General features: G+C 43.0%; 1 protein-coding gene across 1 annotated transcript in view; it reads left to right on the forward strand.

Annotated features, from left to right (window-relative positions):
• The first annotated feature begins 14,226 nt into the window (after nt 1–14,226).
• Nucleotides 14,227–25,651, forward strand: part of SGCD (sarcoglycan delta) — a 909,403-nt gene continuing 897,978 nt past the window's right edge. Inside the window, exon 1 of the mRNA XM_055325395.1 lies at nt 14,227–14,533. The gene's annotated coding sequence lies outside the window, so the exon portion shown is untranslated. The remainder of the gene's footprint in view (nt 14,534–25,651) is intronic.

The following is a 25,651-nucleotide window of genomic DNA, read 5'->3' on the forward strand; positions in this document are numbered from 1 at the left end:
GGACACACCTCATCATCCTGAGCCTCTGTTTCCTTTTTCTAAAATTGTGCTAATAGTACTTAGCTCCTAGAGCTATTATTTTAAATGAGCTGATACATGTAAAATGTCCAACTAATGTATTTGATAAATCTTATCTACTATTATCATATCATAAACAACGGTATATTAAGCTATGAGTGATACAAATATTCTACATTGGGATTGCAACACTGTGAGTCATTTATACCAGGATGCGGAGTGCAGGGTATTATTAAAGGTTTAACAGAGGCAGTTATCTTGAGTCTTGGGTAAAAACTTGACAAATGAGAGAAGGCATTAGAGACCAAGTCTCTTTTACAAGAAAGGCATGAAATCATGAATGTAAATGGCAAATTGTGAGCAGAGCATATAGCCTATAGAGGATGGTAGGAGGGAATAGAGATCATAGCTTGGAGTTGTGACTATTCCCTGTTTATATGGCAAGTGCTGGAAGGTTTTTGAGGAGGGAAGTGCCATATATTGACCTGACTTTTAAAAAGATAACTGGCCCCAGGATGAACGACTGATGGCAGAGTTGACGTTTTCAGGAGAAATAAAACTTAATATACGTGGATATAGAGAATATTTCATAGATTATATAAAAGAAGAAACTGGTTTGAAGTTACATTTACAGCAAGTGATATTTTTGAATGTTCCACTGAGGAGAATAGTAGATCATATTTTCAAAATTTTAATCATAACTGGAGAATTCAGGAAGACTCAAAATTCCCGTTTCATAGAGCTCTGCTGTATCTTGAGGAAAATGTGGTACCAGAGATGTCATATAATTATCCTGGATCTACAGCCCAGGGCTCAAGCAATCATTCTGCCTAAAGCAATCAGTTTGTGGGCACATTATAATTTGTTTTACTACACTTGTATTTGTTCAAGTCTTAGTTATTCTTAAAATAATTTTATAGCAAAATTAAGCAAAATGTTTAAAAAATTATCCATAGTCTCATCATTCTTATACAACTGTTTTATTCTCCAGGCTTCCTGCTGGTTCATTTGTGTGTGTGTGTGTGTGTGTGTGTGTGTGTGTGTGTGTGCATTTTCCTACAGTTGTAATCAAAGCACATGTATAATTTGCATTCTTTTTTTTAAGCCTAACGTTAGATTACAATTTTCAATTTTTTCCCCGAAATGTACATAATTCAACAATATTCCACTCTTTCCTCACTAAAGAATGGGTAATAATATATTATAGAAAACAGAAGAGGTGGAAACATCTGCATTTGGAGTCATAGAAATTAGGGTTTGAAACCCAGCTCACTTTTTGCTAGATGGCTGAATTTGGCAAACTTATTTACACCTCTGTTTCTTTGTCTGTAATATGCAGTAACGGCATGTTCTCACGTGCTGAGAGGTGGACATGGGATGTATGTTCCATAAAATGCACATTTCTTTTTTTTAAGATTTTATTTATTTATTCATGAGAGCCACAGAGAGGCAGAGACATAAGTAGAGGGAGTAGTAGACTCCCCATGGGGAGCCTGATGCAGGACTCAATCCTGGGACCCAGGACCACTCCCTGAGCCGGAGGCAGATGCTCAAACACTGAGCCACTCAGGCATCCCAGAGTGCACATTTCTAAGCCTAGGTTAAATTCTTAATATACTATTATTGCAACTATTATTATTCCTATCAGTCACTATCCCAGCAGTACAGTTATGTTTCTTAAAAAAATGTTTATTAAAGGCTTACTGTATACCAGATACTGTGCTCATCACTGTGGTGGAAAACTCAGGGTTCTTACCTCCTAGGGGTTCTTTGTTGAGTAAGGGTGATGATTGTGTAACTGGTAGATTGCAATGAAGAATATTAGGTCTATTTTTGGTATCTCTTTCTTGCTTCACATGGGTTCACATCCTGGTTTTGGTGCTATCGTCACTGGTGAGCTATGAGTCTTTCAAAATCCCTTTGCAAATTTCTTGAGTCAGATTATTGCAGGGCCCACTAGCTTTACCCTGAGCACTTTGTGTGAGGAGGGCAGCTACAGAAGATAGCTCTGTGAGTAAAAGAGCAGGTGCTGCACTCAGACTTCTGGCTTTTCAAACCCCAGCTTGGCCACTAGCTGCATGTGAGACCTTGAGAGAATTTCCTGACCCCTCCAAGTACCCATCCAATGGGGACAATATCTGTCCTGTAGGGGTAATTGTGAACATTAAATGAGACAATCCTTGTGATGTTCTTCACTCAGGTCCGGCGCATTGTCAGCACCATACAAATGGAAGTGGCTCTTATAATCACTATTTATCTTCTAACTCTGTGAACTATCCATTGCTCTGACTCATGAAATGCTAGTGCCTCGGGAGGTAATAAGAGAGGTCCTACCACAGTCAAAAAAAGAAACTTTGACACCCAATGTATTTGGCAAATGCTACTGTGACTTGACTTCCTTCGTGATTTCTGTTTACACCATGTATCCTTCTCACGTTTATGCTTCTTCACTAATCAGCTGTCTCTGCGTCTTCTCCACCTGTCTAATGTCCCTCCAGTCAAGATCTGATATCTATGGGTCTGCTAAGCACCTCCATCTGCAATCTGGCCAGATCTGCCATTGGCTCTGCAGACCACACTGGATATTCTGGATGCACTTCTCAGATGCCATCTATGGTCCATGTACTCACCACAGCCTCTTCTTGACCTGACAGACCATCCGAATTCCATCTGCTCCTCTGCCTGATGGGAGGTTGCTTTTTTATTTCTACTTTTGATGTTTGTGGTAGCAAAGAACAGATGAGTGGCAGAGTGTCAATAGAGAGCTGATTGTCCTGGGAACAAAGCAGCTCTTTTTCTTGGTGTTCTTTTGCCTGTACAGTGTCTATGCTTTTTGCTTTCTAATCCCCACTGCTTTCCACAAAAAAAAAATTATCTGTAGTTACAATTATGCAAGCTGGTGGTTCAGTGTACAGGCGTTCCACAGCATGTGTCCTCATGACATACATATAAAAATTTTTTAAAGGCTTTATTTATTTATTTATTTATTTATTTATGAGAGAGAGAGAACACAGTAGGGGGAGCAGAGGAAGAGAGAAATGATGGGGTAAGAATCTCAAGCAGACTCCCCACCCAGTGAAGAACCCAACACGGGGCTCTATCTCAGGACACTGAGATCATGATCTGAGGTGAAACCAAGTCAGTCGCTCAACTAACTGAGCTACCCAGGCACTCGTAACTTTTTATTGGTACAAAATTCGCATAACATACAATTCACCATTTCAACCATTTAAAAACATATAATTTAGTGACTTAGTTCATTCACACTGTTTTGCAACCATCACGACTATATAGTTGTAGAATATTTTTATCCTCCCACTGGAAGAAATGATTTATCATTTCCCATTTGCCTAGTCCCCTCAAAATCACCATCTGCTTTGTGTCTCCATGAATTTTCCTATTCTGGATGCTTCATATAAGTGAAATAATATAATACATGACATTTTGTGTCTCATTTCTTTCATTTAGTGCTATGTTTTCAAGGTTCATCCATGCTGTAGCACATAGCATTCCTTTTATGGCTGAACAATATTCCATTGTATAGATATACCACATTTTGTTTATCCACTCAACTGATGAACATCTGAGTTGATCCCACCTTCTGGCTAGGGGCAATAGCCCTGCTGTGAACATTCCTGTACACATTTTTGTTCAATACCAATTTTGGGGTATTTGGAATGGGATGGCTAGGGATAGAATTGCTGGGTCATACTCTATGAGATTGCACTTCAATATTTTGTTACAGTTAGGTTTTCTAAACTCACAGAATTTCTCTCACATATATAATTTAATGTCATGAAATTCCAGAGTGGTAAATATTTGGTTCTATTGGTATGCTGGGTCTCAAATTTTCATCCTGGGAACATTTTCTCAGAGACCAAATATCTTGCATTGAGATAATATCTGTGTGACTCAAAACAACAACAACAACAAAAAGGACTCACATAAAACATGCTTTCCAGAGAAAATACTGTATGGAGAAAGCATTGGTGAAAAAATTATACAGCTTTTGAAGTCCAAAAGAATAGCTCAATTCTGTCTGGTTCACCATAGCCAGTGAATAATGGAAAGCAGCGTCTTTTCTTTTAGCAATTTGGAACTGGCTGGCAATCTTCATTTTGCTGTTCTCTCCTCCAACAAGCCAATGAATAGATGAGGAAAATGGATGGAAATGAGTACTTGAATCACCTCCTAATTGTTTTACTCAGTTCAAATGGCCACAGTTACCATACACACATTTTTCTCTATGAAGGAATCCCCAAGATGATAGAAAACAGTCATCTTTTTAAAGGATTTCCTCATTGCCTCTGTTTCTGTCCCATAAATAAACTGGCACACGGTCTTCTACATCCACACTTGCACTTTGTTATTGGTTTCTAAACCTAAATCAAACTCTCCTCATGAAGTTTGATTTTATCTGCTTAGTAGAGATTGAATCTAATAGCCACTGAATACATGCTGTTGACAAAATAACATTAATGCGCACTCAGGCAAATGCCCATGCAATGAAGGGACATTTTAATAGCGGCACGCTGAATAATCAATTCCACTTTAAGACACAGATCAATATTATCTTGGGGATGTCTAAATAGCCATTAAATATGAACAGAACAGGTCTAGCAAGCAGAAGAATGAGAAAGAAGATTGTTTTTGACAACAACATGAGGCTTCTAATGATTCTGAATGGGACATTGGCCTGTCTGGAAAATAAACTGTTATTTTTTTCTCACTGATGAGTCTAAATTAGTTTTGTTTTCATTTTTGTTTTGTTATGGATTTTTTTCTGCCTTAAATATTTTATTATCCAAGGGGCACTTGGGTGGCTCAGTCGGTTGGGCATCTGACTCTTAATTTTGGCTCAGGTCATGATCTCAAGGTTGTGGAATCAAGTCCCCCCCCCATCCCCCCCGCCCCAGGCTGGACTCTTTGCTCAGCAGGGAGTCTGCTTAGGATTATGTCTCTCCCTCTCCCCTTCCCCCTACTCTCTCTAAAATAAATAAATAAATCTTAAAAAATAAATATTTTATTATTTGAGAAAAGAATGCCTGTAGCCTATCTCCCGGGGCTTCACATTTTTGGGGCTTTTGTTTATTTACTTCTTTTGAAAAGCTTTTTACTTTGTTTATTTATTTATTTATTTATTTATTTATTTATTTATTTATTTATAAATATTTTATTTATTTATTTATTCATGAGAGACAGAGACAGGCAGAGACACAGGCAGAGGGAGGAGTAGGCTCCATGCAGGGAGCCCGACTTGGGACTTGAGCCCAGGTCTTCAGGATCAGGCCTTGGGCTGAAGGTGGCGCTAAACCGCTGAGCCACCTGGGCTGCCCAAACTTTTTACTTTAGAATGGTTTTATATTTCTAGAAAAATTACTGAACTAGTAAGAGAGTTCCCATATACACACATACATCATATCTACTTCCCCCTATTATTAGCATCTTAAATTAGTATGATAGGTTTGTCACAGTTAATGAACCAATAATATATTATGGTTAACTAAAGTCCGTTTTATTCAGACATCTTAGTTTTTAGATTTCCTTAGATGCATCTTGGCTGTGATAGCTTCTCAAACTTTCTGTTTTCGATCATTTTTGACAGTTTTAGGTGCACTGCTCAGGCATTTTGTAGAATATCCCTCAAATGGGATTTGTTCTATGTTTTCCTCATGTTTAGACTGTGGTTATGAGTCCTTGGGAGGAAGATCATAGATGTAAAATGCTGTTCTCATCACATCACATCAAGAGTGCATACTCTCAACATGACATCACTGCTCATCTTAACCTTGATCACTTGGCTGAGGCAGGGTTTTTGAGCTTTCTCCATTAAAAAGTTCCTCGTTTATCCTTCCTTACATACTGTGCTCTTGGAAGGAAGTGACATAGATGCCCTGCCCACACTTATGGGATGAAGAGTTATGCTTTATCTCCTTGAGGCGGGAGTATGTACATAAAATGTTTGGAATTCTTCTATATGGGAGATTTGTATCTACTTATTTATTTATTAGGTCAATCACTTATTTTTTTATTTTTTTATTTTTTTAATCATTTATTTATATCAGTGTGGACACTTTAATATTTATTTCAGACTTTGGGTTGTAACTTAATATTACTTTATTTAGTTTTTCCAGTTGTTCTACCTTTGGCTGTGGGGAACTCTTTTAGTTAGCTCCTTTGTCCATTTGACATACCCCCAATACTGTGTGTGTGTGTGTATTTTGAGCACTTCCTTACTTTCTGACACTACAAGATGCTCCAGCCTCATTTTGTATATTTCCAGCCTTAATTCTAGAATCAGCCATTTCTTGAAGATGCTCTGCTTTTTTCCCTTTGATTGGAAAATGGTATCAGAAACTAGGATCTGGGTGCTAGGCATACTCATTGTTACTGCATGTCATTGCTTTTAGTCCTTCTCAGATGACAAAACAGGAAATATATGTATGTTTTAGTCCTCAGATGACAAAACAAGGAAATATATGCATGTATATACATGTATGCATGTTCACATACAATAATTTCTATATGTATCCGTCTGTATCTGCATGAGTTCATAATGATCTCTCCAACTCCATTATTACATAGATCATTCTAGCCTTCTCTCATGGCTTATCTGAAACTCCCACTCCAAAGTGAGAAACCAGATTCCCACAATCATTCCTTTAGATATTTGTTCAGTTCCAGTAGACATTTATAGTGGTTTCTTAATTGTTAACACATGCCCTCATGAGAAACAACTTTATCAGCTATAGAACTGTGCTTATGTACAGTTCCTTTAGCTGTTAGTCTTATATGCTCCACTCATTTGTAGTTACTTAAGTCAGCATCTTCTTCCTCCACTTCTTTCAGTTAGAGTGTTTCACACGTTTGTAATTAAGAGTCTGTATTCCTTCCTGGATCACCTGGTCTCCTAATTTATTAAATAAATTAAATTCGCATGTAGTAAGATTTATTATTTGTGCTATACCCTTCTATGGGTTTTGACAAATGCACAGTGTCATCTATCTACCATTATTGTATCCTACACTATAGTTTCACCAACCTAAAAATAATCCTCTCTGCTTCACTCTTCAATCCTCCTCCTCCCACCAAAGCTCCTGGCAACCATTCATCTGTTTACCATCCTGTAGTTTTACCTTCTCCAGAATGTTACATAAATGGAATTGTATAGTGTATAGCCCTTTCAAACTATCTTCTTTCACTTATCAGTATGCATTTAAGGTTCTTCTGTGTCTTTGCATAAATTGATAGCTCATTCCTTTTGATTGATAAATATTGTTGTATTGTATATATTATATGGATATACTACAGTTTGTTTATCCATTTCCCTATTTTTTAAAAGATTTTCTTTATTTATTCATGAGAGACGCAGAGAGAGAGAGAGAGGCAGAGACACAGGCAGAGGGAGAAGCAGGCTCCATGCAGGGAGCCTGATGTGGAATCAATCCCGGGACTCTAGGATCATGCCCTGGGTGTGAAGGCAGGTGCTAAACCACTGAGTCACCCAGGGATCCCTATCTATTTCCCTTCTGAAGGACATTTTGGTTGCTTCCAGTTTTTGGTGATGAATGAAGCTGTGATAAACATATGCCTGCAGGTTTTTGTGTGGACATATCTTCAAATTAATTGGGTAAATATATGAGTGCAATTTCTCAATTGTATGGTGACACTATGTTTAGCTTTTAAAGACCTGTGGAACTGTTTTCCAAGTAGCTATACCATTTTGTGTTTCCATTAGCAATGAATGGGCATTCTTGTTACCTACCATCTTCACCAATAATTGGTTTGCCATTTAAAAATCCATTTGGGGGGCACCTGGGTGGCTCAGTCAGTTAGGTGCCTGATTGTTGATTATGATCTCAGGGTTGTGAGATCAAGCCCCATGTCGGGCTCTGCACTGAACATAGATCCTACTTGGGATTCTCTCCCTCTTTCTCTCTCTGTCCTTTAATAAAAAATAAAAATCCATTTTAATAGATTGTGTAGTCATTAAATTAAATTTGGTTTAGTGACCATCCATATTCAATGGAAAAACACACACATCCCAACTATATGTGGATTATGATGGAATCATTTTGATTGTTAGAAGTTTCCCTTTTTATAATACTTTTTGCATCACCAAAACTTTCCATTTATCTCATTTTTTCTAAGGGTATAAAATGCAGAATAGTATATTGGTTACTTACTTTAATTTTGGAATTAAGTAAATAGAGTTTTAATTTGGACTCTGCCACTTGTCATTTTTGAGACTGTGGGTAAGTTATGAACTTGCCTTGCTTCAGTTTCCTTGTCTTTAAGACAGGGACAGAAATGGAACTCAGCTGGAAAGGTTATATGAATTCAATGAGTGAATGGGTAGAAAGCATGTAGCACAGGGTGCAGAACATGGCAAATATATGGTTATTATTGTTATTACTGTTTTGCTGCTATTGTTATTCTTGGTAATGTTAGTCCTACTACTGCTACTGAAGGCTCTCGTTATTTCTTAAAAACTGTACATTTTCAATCCTTCACTTTTGAGGTGCACTGATCATTTTCACCCAACCATGCCTCATAAAAATAGAATAAACACACTTCACATTCATTACATTTCTTGCAGCATGATTTTTTTTTCTACTCCAAAGAGCATGGTGGAATAGATATTTGCAAAGGTAACCTAAGTGTTACAACTCATTGGCTTCCTGTTATTTCTTGTATTACTAATAATTTCTTACATTTGCTCGGTGCTTTAGATTTTACATAGTGCTAGCTTCACAGATTTTATCTCATTTGCTTCTTGAAACAGTTTTCTGAGGTAGGCAGGGCATGCTTATTAACCCCCAATTTTGGTGAAGTGAGATAACTTGCATGACAGGTAAAGGCAGAGCAGGGTTTGAATCTAGGTTCTCTGCAAACTGATTCAGTGCTTTTCCCAGTAAACTAGAATAAATCAGAATGAATTGAAACAGAATGAATATCCAGATCAACACGCCTGGGATAGTCGTTGGTTCCTATCAATTCTGGTTCATCTATATAGGTTCATGGGTGGCAGGGATCTTTAAATACTCTCCATTGCATTTTAGGGCTTTAAATCAGCAGTAACATCACCAACCCTCATGTCATCCTAGTGATCTCCTACATACAATCTAGTGTGTGCATACTGACATCCCCCACACTGCTTCTACAGCATTCCATTGCTCACATTAAGGAGTCTAGTAGCCACATTTCTGCACTCTGTCTGGGATTTACACCAACCTTCCTTCCCCACTTCATATCTCAGGCACAGGGTTAAGTTCTTAGCAGCTTTGTTAGGACTGTGACTACATCCTCCTGCTTCTGTCTGATGGGCCTCAGGTGGACATTTGACCAACGAGATACCCTGATAAACAGACTTGAGGCCCAAAGACAAGTTAATAAATGCATGGGGCAGATATTATCTTCTACAGAAGCAGAAAAGCAGGGAGCTCTTTTGCAGCAAGAAAGGAAAGAAGTAGAAGCATAGCAAGGCACTGAGATGAAAAAGAGATACAAAAAGAGAGAAAGAATATGAGATCTAGCAGGATTCCATTCCTACCTTCCCATCTTGCCTCATTACTTTCCATGTATTTCTTGAGTCTCCTTGATTCTTTAAAATCAGTTTCCTGCCTCACCCCTTAAGCTAACTTAGGTTGGTTTCTGTTACTCCGAAAAAAACCAAAGTATTCTAATTTACAGTGGGAGTGAAATTCTCCGGATGCAAAAACTTCCTAGTGAGCTGAAGCCAAAGCAGCTTTCAACAGCAGCATTAACTTTCAAGTGTAATGGACCACCACTGAGTCAGTTTGTGGATTCTGCACAGCAGGGGGTACTCAAAAGTACTTAATAGTATTTCCACCTCAATGTGAACAACTCTTCATGGAATCCCAGAATCTCAGCACACCGTGGTAATATCAAGTCAGTGATTTAATCCTTTACCCCAATCAGAATTCTGTCCTTCCAAATTTCCATCAGTTTTTGCTCTAAATCTTCCGTGGTTGGGAAGCAAAGCATAGAAAAAGAAAGGGTATGTATTTAGGAGTAACACAGGCTTTTGTTCAAATCCTGTTCTGGAACTTTCTAACCTTAAAATCTTCCGGCAAGTTATTTATTCTCTTTGATCCTGCCTTTCCTCATTTGGAAAACGGTTACTTTATGGAATTTTTTAAAAGAGGATTTTATGAAATGAAAGCATGCAAAATACCTGCTACAGTGCCTAATCCATAGTAGATACTCAATAAATATATCCACAGACAGCCTTTTCCAGGAACTCATTGATTATCTTCACAATGAATTAGAGATGCCTATAATGTGTCATTTATAGCTTTCCTATGTAAAATATATATGCCTGAATTTGAAAGTCTAAGATGAAATCCTTGATCTATAGCTTTCTTATAAATCTCATGATAAGGAAATCTGTGATAATTTCCACAGATTCTTTTAAAATGAAAGGTTGAACTGGTGGACATTTGAGATGACTTTACAATATGAGATACTGTAACTCTACTGTTCACACTCTAGGTGTGATTTTATTTATTTTAAATAAATCAATACTCTCCCCTCATTTTGTTGGTTGGTAAACAATAAGGACTTCTTCATTCCTTGTGGTCTCTTTCCAGCAGCAGGGAAATTACTACCTCCAAAAGAAGCTATTTCGAGTTTTGGAAAGATATAATTGCCAAGCATCTCTGTAGAGTCAGACGAATCTGCTTCCAACCGAGTATTCAGTCCCAGCTCTTTCCTCCTTTTGGTCAGTGGCACTGGTCCCAGAACAAGACCATGCATGAGAGGTTTCCCTCTTTTCTTGTCAGATTTGCACAGACATGTCCTTGTCATTTCTCCATTTCTTTTCCTTGTCTAAGAATCTATGTTAGCTGTTCAGCTGCTTTCCTTCCTACTTAAGTCCCCAAAGTTTGGAATTTTGTGAAGCAATAAAGGTGAACTCTATTGGAAAATAAGATTCTGGCCTGCACTGGAGCATTTGGAATGCATGAGTGTTTTAGAAACGTCCTTTTCTGCTCATAGTCCATTGATACTGCTTCAGGGACCTGGAGCTTTGGGTAAATATTTTCCTGGCTTAGACTTTTCCTATACTCCAAGCTTCAGTCTCTTCTTCTTCCAGCTTGCCCCCAATCCCTGGGCTTCCATCCACTTGTGCCTTAATGGATTGATTTACTTGTTGAAGAGTTACTGAGTTGCTACTACATACAAAACTCTCTATTAACTCTGATCTATATTTCACTGATAAAAAATATCCGAACCTTGCCCTCAAGGAACTCATGGTCTAATAGAGGTGATAAGATACACACACATGGAAACGAAACCCAAGATATAATATTTAATAGCTTGGCTCAATATTTCTCAAACCACAGATTGCAGCCCATTAGCAAGTCATGGAATCAATTAGCAGGTCATGACCAGCATTTTTTTAAATGAAATAAATTGGATAGAAAATATTGAAGGGAATCACACATTAAAGATGTGTTGTTTTATGAAACTTTTATTTAAATTATAAGGAAAGAAAAAAATAAATTATAAGGAAAGTGTGTGTGTGTGTGTGTGTGTAGGTAAGGTGTAATATATGGCTTAAAAACACTGTGCTTCACACTCAAAAGTTTGAAGAACACTAGATTAGGAGAGGAATAGATAGAGAAATGCGTCTCTAACTTATACATGTGAATCAGCTAGGAATCTTCATACAAACATTCTGGTTCAGTCGCATAGGGCAGGGGACTCAGATGCCCTGTGGTGCTGCTGGTGCTGGTCCTTGTAAGGAGCTGGAGTGTTACAAAGACAAACTCTATTTCAAGAACCTAAGGAAGTCCCCAAAGCCATTCATTTGAGACTTTAAGAGCCTCCAAAGGAATGAAAGGAAACAGGATTTCCCCTTCTCTTCCTGGTTTTTGGTTTCGGTTGATTGATAGAAATCCTAATTGAGCCCATTCTTCCCCAAAGCCTGTGGCCATCCAGCTCCTGGGTGCTGAATGTTGAAACCAAGGGACCAGGGAAACTTCAGACCATTTACTGTGAAAAGCTCCACTGCAGTCTCTGAGGATTGGCTCCCAATTTTCCATTATATCTCAGACACATGTGCCTTTCCATACAGTGTCCCCTGCAATTAACAGCAGACTACTTCCTATAAAACAGGCTTAAAAGAACAGGGTTGGGAAGAGCTTCATTGATTTCAGCTTTACCTGCCACCACATTTCATTAGGCTTTCATCACTTGCATCCTGATAACTGCCTTGACCTCCTAATGGTTTGCTATGCCTGCAGTTCCTTCCCTTTCTTTCCTCCCCCTGGCCTTCCCCTTTCCTCATCTCTTCCCCTTTCAAATCCATTCTGTACAGGGATGTATTGATCATCCTAAAAAGCAGCTTTCACTATTTTTCTTTTGCTGCTTAAACCCCTTCAGTGGATCCCCATCACCTAGGCAAGCTCTCTGCTCTTGCCAAACATGTTTGCTGCTCTTGTAACATGTACTTCTTCATCTCGCATCCTGACCTCTCTCCCTTGCCTTGCATGATCTTGCTTTTCCAGATTTCTGGATCCTGCCCACTCCTTAGGATTTCGCTTAAATCCCGTCTCTTTCATGAAGTCTTTTTTTTTTTTTTGAAGCCCCAGAGGAAATAAATGCCTCTCCTTTTGCTGATGCTCATCACAAAACTGCTGAGTATAATTTGTGTCCTGATGTGTGGCAGAGAAGGCACATGTTTGGCAGTAGAAGACCAGAGCTAACCAAAATGGATGTGCCTAACCAAATTGTGTTGACCTTGGACAAGCCATTTGTCTTTTCTGAGCCTCAATGCTTCCTTTAAAATGATGAGAAGCTTGGAGACAGAGATCTCTAAGTGTCTGCACACATACTCAGTAATATGTACATTTTGCTAGTTTTTGTGTGTCCCTAGAGATGTTTCTGTTCTGTAACTTTTTTAAAATAAAAAGTAAGGTTTCTTGTTAATACGAATTATTTATTACCCATCCTTTGAAGTGTCTGCTAATCTAAAAATGCTCATATGTATTTGTTTTGTCTTCCTCACTCCTATCAGGAAGGAGCCTCGTTCAACGGTTGGAGCCAGGAGGCCCAAGGAGGGCCCTAACGGCGCGCAGAGCAGAGGACGCAGCCTGCAGCCAGGGAGGGCCCTCCGATCCCGGGCACCGCCGGGCAGCTCCTCGAGTGAGCGCTCAGTAATTATCGGTCACTTGACTGGAGGTTGTCAGGCCCATCTTGCAAGACAACTCCTTTCTCCCTGGAAGGAGGAGCCCCTTGGAGTCCGTTGGTTAACGGGAAAAGTGCTTACTCTGGGAGGAAGGCGGGGCAAGCCGGAACGAGCTCTCGCTGGGAGCCCGCGTATTCCCTCACTCGGTGTTTCCGAGCCCCATTCTTCGCCTGGGAGAGGTGAGGGGGTTCCAGGGTACTTGGAACCTGTCCCTTTGGTGGAGACACGCATCCGCCTCTGGCCGCCGCTCGCGGCTGATCCTGCGGAGTGGAGCGCCCCCACCCCCCGCGACCCGGGTTTCGCTCAGGCTCCCTCCGTTCTGCAAAGGGAGGGGGGAGCTAGGGGAGCCTTGCACGCCAGTCTTCCCGGAGCTGCCGACGAGGAGCCCTGCGCCCTGGGGAGCCTCTGGGCGGCTTCCCCTCCTCGGCTGCGCGGGCGTGCGGGCTCTCCCCGCCACCCCCACCCGCGGCTCGCCCTAGCTCCCTCCCTCCAGCCCGGCCGGCCGGAGCGCGCACACCGGGGCTCCGGCACGTGGGCGCGCGGGAGGCGGCGGCCGCTGCTGCCGCTGCCGCTGCCGGAGCCCAAGCCCGAGCCGGAGCCCGAGCCCGAGCCGGAGCCCGAGCCCGAGCCCGAGCCCGAGCCCGAGCCCGAGCCCGAGCCGGCGAGATCGCCCTCCATGCTGCAGGCTCTGCGGTCGCCTTCCGCTCAGCCTCTGGCCGGAGCCCAGCCCCGCGAGCCCTGCGAGCGAGTGCAACAGCCGAGGGGAGGAGGGCCCGGACGGGAGGAGGGGCGCGGCGGGCTGGGGCGAGCCGGGCTCTGAGCGAGGGGTGCAGCCCGGCTCTCTCGCCAGCTCTCCGCTCCCGCCGCGGCTGGGGGTTCCAGGCAGCGCGATGCCGCTGGGCTCCTCCTAGGCGGCGGCCAGCGGAGGCTTCCCGCAGCCTCTCGGCCCGCGGCGGCCCCATTCCGCCGGCGAGTCCCTTGCCTATCCCAGAGGATTCGCCGGGCCGCTCGAGCCGAAGCGAGCGCGAAGTCCGAAGTCCACCCCCGGCGCCGCCAACTTCCCCGGGAGCCCCTCGCCCCACTGCAGCCTGCGCCGGCGCTCGGAGCGATGCGCCCCCAGCCGGGCGGCGCGCCCTCTGCCAACTCGCCACCCATGGGATCGACTGCCCTCGGCTGCCCCGCTTGGAGCGCGTAGCCTTAGCCGCGTGGCCCGGGAGACGAGCGAGACACCCAGGCGTTGCACGGATTCCACGCGCGCCGGTCTGCGGGGGTCCCCTCCGGGGGCGGCGTTCACGCCCAGGGGTGAGTAGCCCGTTCGCGGAGGCGAACCGTTCCCCCAGCTAGTTGCTTGCAGGGATGGCAGGGAGACACGAGAAAGTTGAGACCCTTTGCACCTATCCTGGGATTTGGCAGCGAAACGCAACACTGGTTGCCCCGGCCCGACTGCCTTCGGGGTTTCCCCGATTGCCTTCACGTCTGAACCAAGGAAGGAGACCCCTTCCGCTTCTACAGGAGAAAGGGGGCTCCCTAGAGCAGGCCACTGACTCTCCCCGACCAGGGTGGCATTGGGGGCTTTTCTGCCGCCCGCGCATTAAGCAGACACCCGGCTGAGCGCTTGGAGATCCACCGCCGCCTGGGCGCGCTCGGAGATCGTGGGCAGCCCGGGCCCCTCGGGGAGGCTGAGCGCGCTTCCTAAAACAGTAGTGACTGCCGGGACGTGAAGCAAGTGTGTATGTGTGTGATTGGGAGCAGGGAAGGTAGCCAGAGGAGGAGGCGCAAGTGAAATTTCTCTGTTGCTGATGGATTGGGTACCCTGGATGACCCGCTCCTCAGTGCGGGTTTGTGGGCGCAAGATCTAGGGTGGCCGGACAGAGCCCAACAGGTGGCCTGCACGGGCTCCTGGGGCCAGGCACGCGGGAAGGGAACCGCAACTGAACCGCATCTAGGGGCGCATCTGAACATGGGTAAGGAAACGCGCTCTGCTCTCAGGCCCGGTTTGCGCTGAGTGTGTGAGGCATCCAAATGCCTCCTGTCGGAAAACAGCGGCCTCATTGTGTGCCTGACTGAGGTTTCAACTTGCAGGCAACTGAGGGGCCATTCAGCTGGGGCGACGTGGACTTGGCTGGTCCTCGGACGCGAGCCCCTGCCTTCTTTAGTCCCTGGTGGCGGGTATTCCAGCTCCCCGGGCTGGGCAGGGAGCCAAACGTCAGCGCTTTGCTCCTCTATACTCCCCTAAGGGGAGGGGGAGTTGCGGGAGCATTGCGATGAGCCTCGGCCTGAGTGAATTCTTCTTTACCTGGCTGGCTCCTGCACTTTCACCCTAAGACTCAGACGGAGGGCTCCAGGTGATTGGCGTGTATAGGTGGTGTGCGGGGAGGAGTGTGCGGGCAGGTCGAGCTCCAGAGCTGTACGGAAAGAAACTAGAGAGAGACAAAGTTCTGCACCTGCCCACGGAGATTGGAATTGGGAGAGGCTGTGGTTCAGCTTTGAAAAAGTTTCATCTGAACTCTGCATCCTTTGGTGTTTTCGAGTGTGCAAAATACTCTGGGTCCTGATAGCAGTGGCCCTCCAAAGTAGCATCTTCCAGAGCCTGCTGTGTGACTTCTCTATCCCTCCGGTTGCTTAACTGTAGATCTGGAAAGTTATCTCTGCTCATGGCAGAGGCTCTGGTATGTCTAGGAACCAGAGATGGGCTGGGGTTGGTAGATGGAGGAGCATCCTGGGGGAGGGGATGTTGGGGGGAGAGTCTACATGCAAAGCCGAGGCTCAGTTTTTACTTAGATTTTGTTAATGGGCTGATGCAAACTGATGGGCATTTTAAGACGCTGAAGCTTTCCCAGCATCTTGGCGCTGCCACTCCACTGCCAGCTCTTGGGGTATGGCTGTGTTAGGGAAATGAGGTGACACATTCCACAATGCAAAAGAACTCTCCACTGCCAGGCTTGGCCCCGGGGCTTCCCGTCCAGGGGAAGGTCTGGGGACTAGACCCCTGTGGCCTTACTGTTTCTATTCCGTAACCCTGCTGCGTCTTCCCAGGTGGGATTCCATGTCCCTTACCATGAGGGACCCTCATCGCTGGGGGTCTCTGGCAGCAGGTCTCCAAGAACTTGTAACTAGAGGGAGCCTCTTGTAGAGGGCGCTGGCTGATTGAGCGTGGGCCTCCGGCTTCCTAGCCAGGAGTGTGCCCCCTAGGGGCTCCTCCTTGAGGGGACTCAGGAGCAGGCGTCAAGAGCAGGGACTGGCAGTGAGGCGCACTGTTTGACAGAGTAGAGAGACACACAGAGGCTGAACACGAGGGGAATCAGATACACACACATACACACACACACACACACACACACGGAGGCAAAAGGAGAAAGAGACGAAAGAGAGAAAGAAAGCTATAGGGTAGAGGGAGCAAAAATAGGAGAGAGGAGTGGAAAGAAGGAAGAAAGAGAAAATAAATCAGGAGAAAAGAGCATGAGAAGGAAAGCCTCAAAGGGACAGGGATGGGAACCAGGGTGGCGAAGTCAGGGGGCAAGAAAGAAAAGGGTGGGAGAACAGAGTGGGTCCAGGAAGAGGGGAGGCACTCGCTTCTTGTATCTAATTTTTACAAACCACTCAGATGGTCTAAGGAAGTTGACATAATCCACATCCTTAGGTAGCCCTTCGCCAGTGTTTGTTTCTCTGGGGAGTTGTGAATTATGCAGAAATTGGACACTGGTTTGGAACCCAGCTGTACTGGAGATGACAAGAATGTAAGAAGTTCAGATGCTTGGTATATGCACAGGTGCACGAGTTCATTCGCCTTCCCTGGCTTTATTTATTTATTTTTCTTTCCTGGGCAAACACAGGACTGGAGAATTGGGGAGAAGGTTGTTTCCTTAACTGTTTTAGCCAGTGATGCTCTAACCCCAGCTTGGAGGAATCTCCTGCCTAGCCTCTGAGAAAAACAAATTACAGGACCTACTCCCTTGGGAATCTCAGCCAGCAGAGACAAGAAGGTGCTTTAATGACCGCCCGGGCCCTCCTCCAGCAGGTCATCCTGGACCCACACTTTGATAAACGTGGTGTAGAGTGGGCAATGCCCTTCTCTCATTTGTTCCCATATTTCCTCCTAAGAGACTTAGCTTCATGCCTCTCTCCAGCAGCCCACCCTCTTGCCAAAAGTGCTCATTTCTTGTGATTTTCTCTTGCTATAAGGACAAGCCCAAGGATTGTTCAGCCAGGGTTACCTTTCCATGAACCTCATTAATCACAGTAGCTCCAGGGGACAGCAGAAAGCACTTCTGGTTGACCTTGTCAGGGCTATCCACAACTACCAGGTATTGAGCACTCAGCAGGGCACCGTCCTGGGCACTCCTTAGACACTGCCTATTTAACACAAAAACTATTTTTTAAAAATATTTTATTTATTTATTCATGAGAGACACACAGAGAGAGGCAGAGACAGACAGAGGGAGAAGCAGGTTCCTCACAGGGAGCTGGATATGGGACTCCATCCCTGTACCTGGGATCATGCCCTAAGCCCAAGGCAGACGCTCAACTGCTGAGCCACACAGGCATCCCAACACAAAAACTATTTAATAATTAAAACTATTCCATGGGCCCTTTTTTTTTTTCTATCACTGGTCTTTTAGAGTTGAGGAAACAGAAGCTTCAAAATGATAGATCTATTAATTGTAATAATTAGAATACTTGTTATAAATGTATTAATTATAATAATCTAAATACATATTCTTGTTCCCAGAGAAATCATATTAGTTGTCCAGCAACTGGAGAGTAGCAGTGCTAAAGTCAGAACCTAGGTTTAGGGACTTGAGTCTAAGGTCCTACTTATATAAGTACTGTAGTGGCTCCTAACCCCAACACTCTGTTAGAGAATGGTGGAGCCAAAGATCCTCGGAGAGCTTTCCTGAGACTCTCTGTCTCTGTCTCTGTCTCTCTCTCACTTTATCAATGGAGGAAAAGGAGAAGTAGCAGAAAAAACAAAAAAGTGACTTGCCAGAGATCCTACACCCAGTAGGTGTCAGAACTGGGGCCAGCGCCCTGATAGCTTGAATCTCAGTCCGGCCTTGTCCCCATCAGACCAGTGCGGTTGCATCTAGCTTATCACCAAGGTCACATGAGCATCTCAATTGGAACACAAGTTCCTGGACCCCGCTAAAGGCTTCCCAAATCCAAACCTTGGGGCAAAGAGCCCATTTTTGTCTATGCCCCAAGTCTGCAGCCGCACATTACCATTCACCCCGGTCATAACTCCTGGATTCTGACACTGTGGGTCTCTTTCAGACAGCTTCAAGAGCACTCCAAGTCCCTCCTGCTTCCAATCAAAAAAACACACAAAAAGTAGTATGCTCTATGTGTTCTGTAGCTCTTGCTAATGTGCCACAGGTAAAGAAACAAGCTGGTCAACCCAGAGGCAACTTTGAAAGCTCTTTGAGAGGTATAGCAATCACATTGATGTTTATGATACTCGGTTTTTTCCTGTGCCAAGTTGGAAGCCATTTAAAGAAACATCAAATGCTCCTTCAGTGCATCAGTGACGGTGTTTGTACTAATACTTGACACAAAATGACACCATGAGCCAGGCCAATGTGCTGCTATGTCAAAAGTGTCAAGTTCCATCTCCCAATTTAGTGGATCTAGCTGTGGTGTGAGAAAAACCCCTTGCCTCCTCTTCATTATTACACTTTTGACTCCCTCAGACTATGTCAGTGTCTCCTGCAGGGAAAAAGGAGCCATCACACACACTCTGTCTCTTTCTGGCCCACTTAAATTGTTTTCTCGGTGACCTCAACATCTTTTCCCTTCTATTTCATTGAAAAGTGGCCAAAGGTGCCAGACATCTTGTCCAGCAAACTGTTTTGTCATCTTTTCCCTTTTCAGATCCAGATTTATTTTCTGAATCCGATGCTTTTAACCCTGACCTCTTATTCAAGGATGGTAATTGAGCCTCAGGTAGCTTTGATAAGCGATTGTCCGATAACATGTGTTTTAAATAATGACAGCCATTCGAATAGCACACAAACCGAGGAATAACTCCATTTACAACGTCCGCATCTTTAATACGCTGGGAATGTTTTGCCACTTCAGTGGTGAAAACCTACGTTGCTGGCAGAGCTCGCAGTGGAGAAGTAGAAGGTAGAAAGAAACACTGTTTGTGCTTAAGACTAGGGCTTGGAATGCAGACATCTGGGGTCAAGGCCTACCTTCACCTTGCTAGCTGTTGTAGCCTGGGTCTGCTTGTTGAACTCCTCCAAGCCTCCGTGTCTTCACCTGGACGTCGGAGGCACGAACAGGGTGCCCCTTCTGTGTATGCGGCCAGGACTTACCTTCGTCAGTGACTAAAGTGCTGAGCACAGCATTGGTATGTGGTAAGGACTCCTCTATTAGGTAGTATTTGTTACACATTTGTCCTGTGCCAGGCTTCATTTAACTGAGGATGACACTGACAACACAGAAGTTAAGCAACTTGCAGTGTCACCCAGATCCTAAGTAACAGCGGGAGACTTGAAAGCCACATCTGCCCTTTTAAACCCCCACAGACTCTTACTGTTGCATTGATTTAACTCCCTGTTCTCTTCTTATACATTAAGAAACAGTGTTGGATATGCAACATATTCTGGTTTGGATTTTAATTAAACCCATTACATAGAACATTAAGGAGAGCAGTTCTAGATGGGGATCTTTTGAATTCGGGGGGATAATTTTTAGGTTGTTACATCACCTCCAAAAATGTGGTTTTGCTTTTCCAGAAACTGGTAAGAGTCTCATGGATTGGTAAGAGTTCAACTGTGGGTACCTGGGTGGCTCAGTTGGGTAAGCATCTGCCTTTGGCTCAGGTCATGATCTCAGGGTACTGGGATTGAGCCCCACATCAGGCTCCCTGCTCAGTGGGTAGTCTACTCCTCCCCTAGCTCCTTTTCTCTCACTCTCCTGCTCACACACTCTCTTTCAAGTAAATAAATAAAATCTTAAAAAAAAAAAAACCAAAACAGTTCCCCACTACTTTTGTTTGGTTAATTTCTACCTGTTTTTAAGATCTTGGCATAGATATTGCTTCTTTGGGAAACTTCCTTTGACTCCTCAAGGGTTAGAAGTCTTTGTAGTGTGTTCTTCTACTTAAACTGTAATATACATGTCTACTTACTTCTCTATATATGCTATTTAGTCTGTGTATAAACTTCTTGAGTTCAGGAATCTGTTCTTAATTGAAGTTGTACTTACAGTGGCCAGGACAATGCATGACAGATAGAAAACTAATACAATACCTTTGAGTGACCAATTGAAACTTTGAACTAACTCTTGATGGCCCAGAAAAAGTGGCCATTGTCCTTAAACTCTAAGAGACAAGCATCCAACCATTGGAATTGAAAAGCAGGAGGTATAATGTGTCCCCAGAGGCACCAGTCCTTCAGATGGAAGGAGGAATGTAATGGTATCAGTAGTTGTTGATTAACTACTTTGGTAGCTTTGGGCAAATTCCACTGTGATGTTGCTTAAGATGTAATTAGAAGGGACATTCTGATTTATAAGTTAATGTGATTTTATCTGTACTTTTAATTAGTTGCTCAGAAAGATACTTGTTTCTCAGCCCAAAAGTTTTAAAAATTAATAGACTTGGGGAGTTAGAACCAAAGTTAGAGATAATCTAGTTCTACCAGGTTGTCAAGAGAAGAGAGGACAGGCTCAGAGAAGGAAAGGGCCTTTTCCCAGGTCATCCAGCAGATAAGTGCCAGAGCCATCATGAGAGCCAGAGGTTGCTAGCCCTGGAGTCTTCCTGCACAGCTGAGAGTGGTTAACACATCTGTGGTAAGCTACTTGTTTGCTTTGAAGGCATGCTTGGAAGCCTTCCTGCATGGACACAGCTTGGCCTTTGCAAAATTCCAAGTTAGCGCTCATGCTGAAAAGGAAGGAAGCAGGACTGGAGTGGTGTGCTACTAGGGCAAACCCCACGTTTCAGAGAAGTTTGTGAGATCATGTCAACGTGTCCTATGTTGTCGAGGTCCTATGGGCTTCTGGGATTCCCAGTCTGCTTTTCAAACAAGGAAATGTGACTTGACAGGGATCTTTCTTTGATGTTCAAGTGTGGTATTTCAAGGAGATTTAAGGATATATGGAAGTGCATTGCCAAGCCTCTAGCTGAGGATTTGTTGGCAAGTAGTGTTTCAGATCAGGTTCCCCTTTCTTCTTGATGCTTTTTTTTAGATGGGACATGGTAACCTTGGGACCCTTCTCTCTCCCTCTGAGGTGCTTTGATGTCTGACTAAATGGACCAGCCTAAATACATCCTCGGGCGCAGAAACGTGTGCAGTCTACTCTGACATTGTTAACACACAGATCTTTATCACATGGTGTCAATATTATGGAGCCAGTAAGACACAGATCATTGATGCGATATATTGTGGATGATCTTTTGGAAACATTATAATCAGTGCTGAGAAGGCAGCAGAAATATCTCAACATAGCACCTTCTCTGCATCCCCAAATCTTACCAAACCTACCTAAAGTAACAAAATTGTGATTATTTAAGGAGGGAAGGCCCAGATAAGAATTCTTTTTCCTCTCAGCCATAATCAGTCTGAGATTATTGGTGCTATTTATGATTTGGTCTTCAAGGACTGGGTGCAAGGAAGAGGCACCTTTCTTTGTACCTCTACTACCAGAATGAATTCCTCCTTTTCCTACTTCATCTGGGTTTCTAAAATCCCTTCATTAAAGAATAATTACTTTGGGCTTCAGATAATTTGGAATTTTCTGTGATTCACTATTTTCTGAATAGGATATAGTTTAGCTACATTAGCTGTTTAGACCTATTATCTCATTTATATGTTTGACCTTACTGCATTTTGATAGGCATTGAGGATAAATACTACCATTATCACCACCACCACCTGTTCATATGACTTCTTCCACTATTACTATCACCATGTATTGAGGTCCTACGATGTAAACTGACATGCTCCTAAGTTCCTTTCATGTTTTTTCTCATTTCATATGTCCACTAGCCCAGCAATTATAGTTATGGGTAGGGCAATCATGATATTACCATAGAAATGACAAATATGCTGAAAAGTCAGGGCAGGATACAACTAGAACAGTAAGAAAAAAAGGTGGTAGTCTAAGAAGGAAAATATTGTGGAATAGCAGTGCAAATGGGCAGGAGGGAAAGTGATCATCCTTTTCCCTATTCCCAGACACCCAAATCTCCAAGTAGGATCTTTAGGAAACTAAGGAAGCTGAGGGTTGAAAGGTTAATGTGCATCAAATCTTCACCACCAACAGTGCAGAGCAGTGCTTTGAACCCAGACTTTTCTTATTTTCAAACTTCACTAGGTAATACTGTCTCCAGTTGACTTAGAAAATCCCTGGCTTGAAAGTAGCTTAGAGAATATCTCACTTGTCCTGTGGCTTTCAAATGATTGTAATGTACATTAAGAAACATATTTCACATGCTTATCTAGTATACACATCCATACGTAACTGATACAAAGGTTTTAAAAAATAACACCTTTACTATGTTTTTCTGATACTTCTGATTTTAGTCTATAGCTGTACACATACCCAAGTACAGACACAACATACAAATATGAGTGAAACAAAAGTTTCAAAAAATATTTACCCTTACTCTGGGTGATATACTCTGATGTTTTCCATTCTCTTCTAGTTAATTTTTAAAAAATCATACTATGACACGCAAAATTGATCCCATGACTCTGATGGTGTGACACTCTTGATCTGCAAAGCTCTTACCTAATTGGCAAATATAGATTTTAGAGTGGAGATAATGAGGCCTGTAGAGGCAGAGCCACTTTTTCTGATCCAAGGTACCATGGCAAGCTAGTGCAGAACCAGTGTTAGACCCAGGCTCCCAGGATCCACTCCCACTATGAGTAAAAGCATTTTTGATTGTGGATGTTGGGCCATTACTTACCTTCAATCTAATAGCAAATTGTCGTCATTGATTGTTCATAATTTCTGCCTTTTGACTTGACCTTGACTTTACCTCACTCCAAGTAGAGATTTTTTTTGTGAGATTTCAGTGACAGTTGATTTGTGATGCATGAGTTTGGTGGTGGTGTTTGTGGTTTAATGGGTCTGTGGAGCAGCAGGGATGGTGGTGAGGGCCCTTTGGCTCCTCTGTAGGCCTCTACAGATGCATTGATTGTATGATTAAGGATAAGATACTGAAGGATGGAAGAAGCACTGATGCCAACTAGGATGTTCTTTCTCTCAATACCGGTCTCTCTCTGGCCCACTCCTCCCTTTCTCAACTCAGAGGGTATTAGCTACTTCTAGGTTTAAAGGCATTATTAATATGAGGATCTTATGACAGTCTGGCTTTGCCATACTTGGTGTACAAAGGACTCTTTCTGGAAAGATGATGGGACCTAAGATTGGTGGCCAAATTTTTAAAATGTGCTAAGTTTTAATTTAACACTGTGTATGAATGGTAACAGGCTAACCAGTATAAATGGGTGAAAAGGAAGCATTCTTCTATTTCTGATCCCAAGTCCCAAGTTCCCTCTTTCCTGGTACAACCATGTTTCCAGGGTGTTTTGCATTTTCCCTACTATGCATGGGGACAGGATGCACATATTTTTCCTCTCTCATATGAATGACAGCATGCAACATATCTTGTTCTTTTAAATTTAAATGGCACATCTTCAGGAATGTTAACATAAGTTTATATTGAGCTGCCTTGTTATTTTTCTGAGCTGCATAGTGTGACATCATATGGATGCACTGGGAATTATTTAGCTGTGGTAAAGTCTGGTGACTAAACTCTCGGGTGAACCTACCTTTGTGTGTGTGTGTGTGTGTGCGCGCACATGTGCGTGCGCGCATGCACATGCATGTGTGTGTTTGTGTGAGAGAGAGAGAGAGAGAGAAGTGGAGCCAGAGAAGGCCCCACTAAATCGAGTTTAATTTGTGCATGTTTTTAAGAAATGAATTTTTACTACTGTGTGAACTTTTTTTATACCAATAAAACTACCAACAATTATTTGTTGAGGATCTTTTATCTCTGGGATCCTGAGAGGATAGGAGATAAATAAAGACAATGCTTCCTGTCCTTGATGAATCTGTAAACAGCATTTACTTAATCAAAACAGGTTGGGAATGATAAACAATTGTGTGTTATTGAGACTTAAGCCAGATGCTGTCTAGAAGATAACTGCTAAAAGAACATTCCATGCAGAAGGGAGAGCGAGTACACAGGCCCTGAGGAGGGATTTGGGTTTCACAAGGAGAACCAGCAAGGAAACTAGTGGTTCTTGAAGTAGAGACCGTAGTAGTTCATGTTTTCCTAGCTTAAGGCCAGCATATGAGTATGTGGCAGAAATATAATGTTCCATCTAAGCTGCCCCAGCCAGGGTTCTGTAGAAGGCTTGAAGAGGGTAAATGGCTATTTCTCAATAACAATAAAATAGATTTTCCTTTATATAAACATATAGAGCTCAGGATTTTTCAGTGAAGCTCCCTTGCCTATAATCCTAGTGAGTTTGAAGGAATTGTAGTCAGGAAACAATTGTTCAGTGAAGGCACATACCATACGCTTGAATAAATGAACGAATTAGAAAGTGAATTCACTGGTTTGGCTAGTTTGAAAACAGTTGTAAGAGATAGAGGCAGCTGCCTCCTGATGAGCAGAGTACTCAGGAAATTTGTGAAAGAAGCTGGTTTTAAATGGTCAGTTGGGAATGTCCATACCATCCTAAGGAGGGAGGAAATTTTCTTTGTATTCCAAGTGTAAGTTTTTGTCAGTTTTAAGATTAGGTGTTTTGAATGAAACAGAATGAACTGAAACAGCCCTGAGAGTTAATAAGAGCCAGTTCTTCGCTCCCCCTCCCCTTACCCTACCTTAATGAAGCTTTTAATGTGCATGTTCCAGCATTACTTCCACCAGCTCAAAGGGAGAGATGAGGCAGATGGTATCAAAATGCTTGACATGTATTAATATATTTTTATTGAATGACATATTTTTAACAGCAAAAGTATCCCTTCTTTTTTTTTAATATTTTATTTATTTGAGAGAGACAGAGACAGGGTATGAGCACAGTGGAGGAGGGAGAAGGAGAAACAGACTCCATGCTGAGCAGGGGAGGCAGCACTGGGGCTCAATCCTGGGACCCTGAGATCATGACCTGAACTGAAGGCAGATGCTTAACCAGCCGAGCCGCCCAGGCACCCCAGCAAAAGTGTCTCCTACGTCTGCATAAGATTTTTATTTTTATACATCATAATGAAGAGTGTTGTGGAAGCATATATGTAGGACCAGTTGATTGTGAGAACATACTTGTGTTCGATGTTTTCTGTGCATTTATTTCCGTTAAGAAAATAAAATAGCAATGAAAAACACTATCCAGTCTGGGTGGTTCTTTTTCAGATGCAAAATCCCTCAAACTGAAATCCTTTTTGTTCGCGAATTGGACCTGC

The sequence above is a fragment of the Nyctereutes procyonoides genome, unplaced genomic scaffold (genome assembly GCF_905146905.1).
Source record: "Nyctereutes procyonoides isolate TBG_1078 unplaced genomic scaffold, NYPRO_anot_genome, whole genome shotgun sequence".
Lineage (NCBI taxonomy): Eukaryota > Metazoa > Chordata > Mammalia > Carnivora > Canidae > Nyctereutes > Nyctereutes procyonoides.